The sequence below is a fragment of the Lipophrys pholis genome (assembly GCF_963383615.2).
Source record: "Lipophrys pholis genome assembly, contig: SCAFFOLD_154, whole genome shotgun sequence".
In the NCBI taxonomy this organism is placed as follows: domain Eukaryota; kingdom Metazoa; phylum Chordata; class Actinopteri; order Blenniiformes; family Blenniidae; genus Lipophrys; species Lipophrys pholis.
In genome coordinates, this window is record NW_028291940.1 from 39,923 (window position 1) to 47,264 (window position 7,342).

Consider the following 7,342-nt stretch of genomic DNA (forward strand, 5'->3'; position numbering starts at 1 on the left):
ACCTTGAATAAGAAGGCTACCAAAGAAATTAAAATTAAAAGATATTTTATCTTGACCACAAAATAGTTTGCAGATTCATCCATTTGACAACACTTTGTGGGTAATGCTGCTAACGATATCGTTTATCTAATTAAGCTATTCTGGAAACTTGCCGTAAATTAAATTAACCAGGTTTCTGAATTATCGGGTTTATGCTAGGATCCTGCCACGTAGCCTGAAACCTGCCAAAATGCCAACCAAAGAGCAAATCAGTTCACCTAGTTCTCCTTCAGGAGGGTTTGGCACTACCTTCTTTACCAAATCTTGTATCTCCTTCTCTTGGAACTCCATTCTTGCCTTCTTTGCTCGCTCAGCAGCCTGCCTATCCATAGGATCACTACTATTCTCCAGTACCCTCTCTGTTTGGTTATAAGCATTGTAAATTGCTGGATACACACTCCTCTCATCAACCTCCAACCTGCCACACCCCCTCATTCTAAATTTGGTCATTACCTGTTTTAAAGTCTTGTCGACAGATTGCACCATCTTTTTGATCCATTCCTTCTACTCAGCATCACTGGTGATGTAGTGCACTAGTTTTTACTTGTAATTCAAAAGGGAAAAAGCATATGCAGTTGCTTTGTAATCGAGTTAGTTGATCATGCGCCTCGTTTAGAGACTGATTTGAGCACCAGTCTGAAGCTAGCTGACTGTTTCAGTGTGGTGCTAGTACAATTATAGACTGACTTGATAATCAGGCACTTTTTGCACTCCTAATTCAGGAGTCAAAAATTTGATCATGAGGCTGTTTTCCTTGGCCTTTGAGAATATCAAACCGTAATGCAAATGTTGGCAGGTTGGGTGCTTGGCCAGTACGAATAAATTAACTTCGAATGTTTGTATTCGTTTCAAGGCCTCCTGCAAATGAGGCTCATGCTAAAACCGATTTAGATTTCGGGCATCAGGTCTGCGCATATAGTTACGGCAAAAATTACGCGAGGTTTCCAACCTTTCCATTTCAGATTCAACAAAGGCTTGATTAAAAAGAGGAGGCTTACCCATTGCGATTCTTATAGCTGCCCATTCACGGCGAGTGAGGCCTGGCTTGTAATTAATTCCAGCAATTTTGAGCAATTCTTGGAATTAATTGGTTTTAGTAAAGGCCTGGTCAAGCGTCGGAATGAAATACTAACTTTCAACTAAAAGCCAGGATAGGGGATTATACCGTTCTGCTGGAGGCGTTTTATTCTTACGGAGACAGCCAGTAACTTCAGTCTCACTGTGCTCAAGACACTTTATCCTTTAATTTATTCTGCCTCCCAATTGAGGCAAGATATTTCCAATAAATTTGCGCTTTCGTTGAAATTTTAACTTCTTAGGAGGCTTATGCTCCCGCTTGGCCTCAGTCTTGCGCTTCGGTAAGAAGTCATAATCATACTGCCGAGCTGGCTTTTTACGTTGCCTTTATGGCAATTGGCTTATGGTCCGGTCTTGGATCACAGCCCACAGCCCTTCTGCCGTGCACTCCTTATTTAGAGTCAGGAAATTCCGATGCTAGTTAGAGAGGGACCTAATAATAAAGGGTCTCGATTTCAGACATTGTTCTGGAATAGCCTTTGTCAGAGAGTAGCTGAGCAGCATATGCTACAGGTTCATCATGAAGTCGATAGGCCTGCATGATCAATTCCAGTTCCTGGGTCAGCCATGAATGCGTACGCTGCCGAGTGGCAGGCTCGTCAATCTATTTAGTCATGGTTAAATAAAGCAAAATTGAGTTTATTTTAAACTTCAAATTTAAATCCTTCAATTTTCCTTCTTCAATATTTCCTTTGCCCGAGCAATATCTTACTTTCGATTGATCCTAACCTAGACACCATCACCACTCTTCCCTTAAACCCAATCAAAAACCATCCTTCTAAAAGCCTTGTACACCTACACTGACAGAAATACAAGCAGTGCAAAAATAGTCATCCCTAAAGGAGAGCCAATCCTAATTTCCATTTTATTATAAATTTGTTATTTTGGTGGTCATCATTTCTACTTTATGTGCTAGAAGTCTGGAAGACCCCAGATATCATTGGCGTATTCTCGGATGGTCCTGTCACTTGAGAATTTTGATGATCGGACGGCGTTGAGGATAGACATTTTGGCCCATTTCTATTTATTCTTGTAGGTTGCGTCCACTTACCCTTGGGCCCTGGCGTAATCCTAGAAGTCTGTGCAGACTAGGTAATGGTCGTTCTGCCAGCGAATCACATTAATGCACTAGGTCAGAATTTCCCTTGATCCAAACACTCCTTCTTCAATAGCACGAAACACTCTTGTCAACTTCTCACCCCAATAATCCTAAGGCCTTATCTCACGCATCCTCCTTCGCAGCCCTTCAATTTCATCAACCTTGGCACCAAAAAGGAAGAAATTGTCCTATCCGACTTCTTCTCTGATCTCAACGTTTGCCCCATCAAGCGTTCCGATCAATATGCACCCGTTCATCGTGAACTTCATATTGCTGGTGCCTGAAGCCTCTAGTCCTGCAGTTGAAATGTGCTGGCTTAGTTCAGCTGCAGGAATAAGAATCTGAGCATTGCTTACTCCATAATTAGGAACGAATACGACCTTGAGGTACTCCTTGGTTTCAAAATCGTTGTTGACTACTTCCGCTACAGAATTGATTAGCTTGATGATTTTCTTCGCGGTCAAGTACCCTGGCGCACTCTTACCACCAAAAATGACAGATCTGGGGACAACCTTCTTCCTCTCAGCAGGGGACATATCCTTGATCATAAAGTACCGATGTATGGTGTACAGGATATTCATGAGCTGCCTCTTATACTAATGAATCCTCTTGATATGGATGTCAAACAAACTGTCAGGATTAAGCTCAACCCCTACCGCATTCTTGATGTAGTTAATCAACCTTAGCTTATTGTTGTGCTTTATAGTCATCCATTTTTATTGGAATTCTTTTTAGTTGATGTTTTTCTCCAGACTTCTGAGCTAGTCCATGTGGATCGTCCAGCTATCGCACTTCATTTGAGTGGAGTACAAATCTGACAGCTAGGGATTTGCACACATGATCCAGCGACGTGGGGTCACTCCATTGGTCTTGTTTTGGAATTTACTTGGGAAGAATTCAGCGAAGTCCCTGAACAATTGAGTTTTGATCAGTTCACTGTGAATCTTTGCCACTCCATTGACCGTGGCACTGCCTACAATCCCTAAATGGGCCATTCTGATCATTTTAGGATCTTATTGGACAATAGACAGGCTGCGCATCTTGTCAACATTACCAGGGTACTTCCTTTATACCTTCTGCAGCCAGTTGAAGTTCACCAGGTAGATGATCTCAAGATGTCTAGGCAACAGATTGCCCAACAAGTCCACTGGCCATTTTTCAAGAGCCTCAGGAAGGACTGTGTGGTTGGTATACCCGAAAGACTTGGTAACGATCAACCATGCATCCTTCTCATCAACTTTTTCCACATCCATCAAAATCCGGAGAAGCTCGATGATGGCCAGAACAGGGTGGGTGTCATTGAGCTGCATCATGACCTGGTTCGGCAAGTTGTTCCAATCGATGACCTTTTTGTCTTATAACTCAATCCTCTTAAATCTTCGAATAATGTCCTGGACAGTGGCACTGACCAACAAGTACTCCTGCTTAAGTCTCAATTCTTTACCTTGGTAAGTTGAATCGTTGGGATAAAGCACGCTGGTGATTTCAGAGGCTTTCTGCCTCTCGTACAGTGCTTTGAAATAATCACCAGTGTTGAAACTTTTGAAGTCGAATTCTTGGGCAGGCAGTGACTTCACAATCGTAGGCCAATCGTATTGTCAGTGCAGTACCCTGGGATAGGTGTATCATAAGCCCTTGCCACGACCACTTCTCCACCTTCCCATACATGGAATTGTTTACTGCCTTCATAAACCACCCTGCAATTCCCATAAAACCTGATGCCATACTGTATGTCCATACGTTCAATCTCCCATGGGTTGTTCAAAGTCAGCCAGAAATCAGGCACCTAGATCTGATGCCCATCCCTTATGATCTGTTTGAATATCCCGTATTCGTAGCGCAGGCCGTATCCCCATGCGTTGTAATTGAGGGTAGCGAAGGAATCAAGGAAGCAGGCGGCCAGTCGACCAAGGCCACCATTGCCCAGTGCGGGATCCACCTCTTCTTCATAAATATTTTCGAGTTTGTAGCCGAGTTCAAGAATGGCTTCTTTGTATCCAGGCTCCAATTGTATGTTGATCAAGGCGTTTTGGAGAGCGCGGCCCATCAAAAACTCAAGAGACATGTAAGCCACGCGCTTGGCTTTGGCCTTGTTGAAAACCAAGTTAGTATCATTGAACTTTTCGATGAGTCGATCCCTGACGGACAGCGCCACGGCCTCATAGCAATGTATTTCCTTGAAGTTGAAGCGTGTACGAGCCAAGGTGCACTAGATATGTTGGACAATACTTTTCTGTAGATCCTATTTGGCACTGGGCATGTACTAGCTCATGATTTTCCATATTTTTTAATTGTTGACATTGGCAGTGCATCCAAGATCAGGCCTACAACAATCGCCTAGTGCAGTATTGCTGATCCTTACAATAGACGACTTCCTCTTCTCAACCCTTGACATGATATAATTCTATTTATGTTCTATGTATCATTCTTTTTTTGATTATTGAATTCGGGTTATAATTATTATCAGGTGGTCAGTTCCAGATAATCACGTCGCCGTACATGTCCCCGGAGCACATCATCCCTGTCACTGGCTGGTATACTACACAGCTCACCAGAGTCTCATGACCTTTCACTCTCTCTTTTAACTATCCTGACTTGCTCCAGTAGAAGATCCGTCCATCGTGACTCCCTGCAATCACAAAACGTTCATCCATTCCTAAATCAGGCTGGAAGTACTCCGAACTGTTTAAGAAGTCAGAATGGTAATACGCACAAAGCTGCTTGTTGTTGCGCATGTCAAATATCCTTGGGCCATCGCCATCCTTGCACCCAACTAGCACTTGATTTTTACCTGGTTAGTAAGATAACCCTCGATGAACTTGACTGAAGTGATGCCCTAGTCACAGATCGATTTCACTTCGTACAAAGGAAACTCGCCTCCAAGTGCACTGTAGATCTTTACTGTTCCATTTGACGTGCCAACAGCCAGGTGGGGCTCTTGTGAACTAGCCGCAATGGACAAGACCTTCTGCTTACAGTTAACTGAGTTGACGATCTGTCCTTTTGTCAAGTCCCATCCTTTCATCTGGCGGTCAAACCCCCCAGAGAACACCATGCCCTTGTGACTGTGGAAGCATATCGAGGACACTCTGTTTGAATGTCCGATAAGGCTGGTGATGCATTTTCCTGTGAGATCGAAGAGGGCTATTTTGCTGTCAGTACAAGCTGCAAGAACTCTATCTCCATTGTTATTGAAGCACAAATCAACAAAGAACTGGTCAACTGAACTAGCAGTGGCAGTGCTGATCTGCTTCCTTTCTAGTACATGGTATATTTTCAGGCATTGGTCGCCTCCCGTTGTAGCCATGATCGAACCGTTTGTGCTAAGTGCCAGACTGTAAATCTCAGAGCTGTGCTGCTTGACAAGCTTGCGGATAGGCGTTTTAGGGATTTAATTCCTTACAAAACCAGAAGAGTAGGTAGGAAGCTATTCAGGTATCAACGAAGAAGAAAGGGAGTCTTTCCTTCTGGCTACGATGAACCTTTGTTCCTCCAGGTCTTTCTATCTATCGTTTAGTTTCTCCTCATAATCGTTCAGTTTGTTCATCCTCTCCACAAAGCTGAATTCTCGCATCCTAAGCTATTGCAGCATATAGGAGTGATCCTGCTGGAGTTGTTCAAACTTGGCAAGTAGTTCTGTTTTGTCACTTTGCAGAGATAGCATCTGTTCCTTTTGCACTTCAATGGTGCGCTCATGGTCGACTAGTTCTCCATTGATCCTGAGGATGGTTTGTTTGAGAGAGTGTACTATCTCTTAAGAATTTTTAAGTGACTGGAGGGCATCTTGCTACTTCCTTTTGGCTGATTCTGCCTAGAATCTGAACTCGACCATCTGAGAGATGAGTTCTTCTTGCTTGGCCTTCAACTCTTCAGCTTCTAATGAGCCACCTTAGCTAAGTGCCTGATGGTAGGTCAGGAAAGGCTAAGCAGCAGCCACCACAAGATGCCTAGTATGCTCAACCAGGACCGGCTGAGCCTCCCTCAACCTGCCCAACGCCTCCAAATATGATCCAAGATGTGCAAACTCTTTTTGCATGATAGCTATAAAAATGATTAGACAAAGAAATGGTTTTGTCACACGAAAGTGACAGCATAGCCTAGAGAGGTGAAGTAGTCCATGGCCAGCATGGTCTACAGGTCTGGTACTTTATTGATATTGAGGATGATATTGTCTATGGAGTGGATGATTATCCCTTGTCTGTTATTGTATAAATCCAGGGTGAAACAGTTTGCTATCAAGTACCGCATTTCATTCTTCTTGAATTGCTTGTTCTTTAATAACTTCTGTCTAGCCCTGCTCTGGTATATAGGCTCAGGCTGGATTTATTTAGCTTGTTCTAATAATTGGCCTTCTATCCGAGTGTTCTTTATAGCCAGACACAGTAAGGCCTTACCTGCCAAAGTGGTCAGCTTCCCCTTATAGCTGTCTATCCACTTAACCGCCAGTCCATGCAACCTCTCCATATTTAACGTCACCACCATCAAATCTTCAAACTTCTTCTCGTGGTTCTTTCCATCAAACAACTGGCTATCCAACAAATCTTTTTAGTCAGCTTAGATGATCTAGTCAGCCAGCCTCTTCTTGATGTCTTTTATAACTTCTTACAGGAATACGAGCTTGAGGGTTTTGATGATCTAGGTGATGTTGAGTTGGGTTAGAAGCGAGTACATATGGATTTTAATGTTTAAGGAGATGCTGTTTGAGCGCATTTACAAGCCTAGTTACAAGAGACTGTCTAGTATGAGTTGTCGATCGACTATTTTGAAGTGTGCCATGAACTTAAGGCATTCCAACAAACTGATCCCTTCCTCCTCACTTTTTATCACAGCCAACACTCTTACAAACTCCTCCATATACCTCACTCTCTAACTCCTCTCAATCGACATCCTCAACCACCTCAGCAACAACATCTTATCCTCATTATCAAACTAGTTCAGCAAGACATTCTCCTACAGCTGGACTATCACCTTTTTCTTCAACCACCGGACCTAGTTGTTGATATGCATAGGGATGTATGGCAGAACGAGAGAGAGTAGTCCGTTGCTGCCCATTTGGAAGTTGAATTACTGTTTGGAGAGTTGCTGGCTGTAAAGCTAAGTCAGTCTTTAAATACTGGTCAGGTTAAC

At 43.2% G+C, this 7,342-nt stretch overlaps 1 pseudogene across 1 annotated transcript; it reads right to left on the minus strand.

Annotated features, from left to right (window-relative positions):
* Window positions 1-3,036: 3,036 nt before the first annotated feature.
* LOC308128345 (glycogen phosphorylase, liver form-like) lies at window positions 3,037-3,883 on the minus strand (annotated as a pseudogene). The gene is made up of 2 exons: window positions 3,826-3,883; window positions 3,037-3,728 (listed from the first exon to the last, which is right to left on the minus strand). The product of its transcript is annotated as a glycogen phosphorylase, liver form-like (transcript).
* Window positions 3,884-7,342: the final 3,459 nt, after the last annotated feature.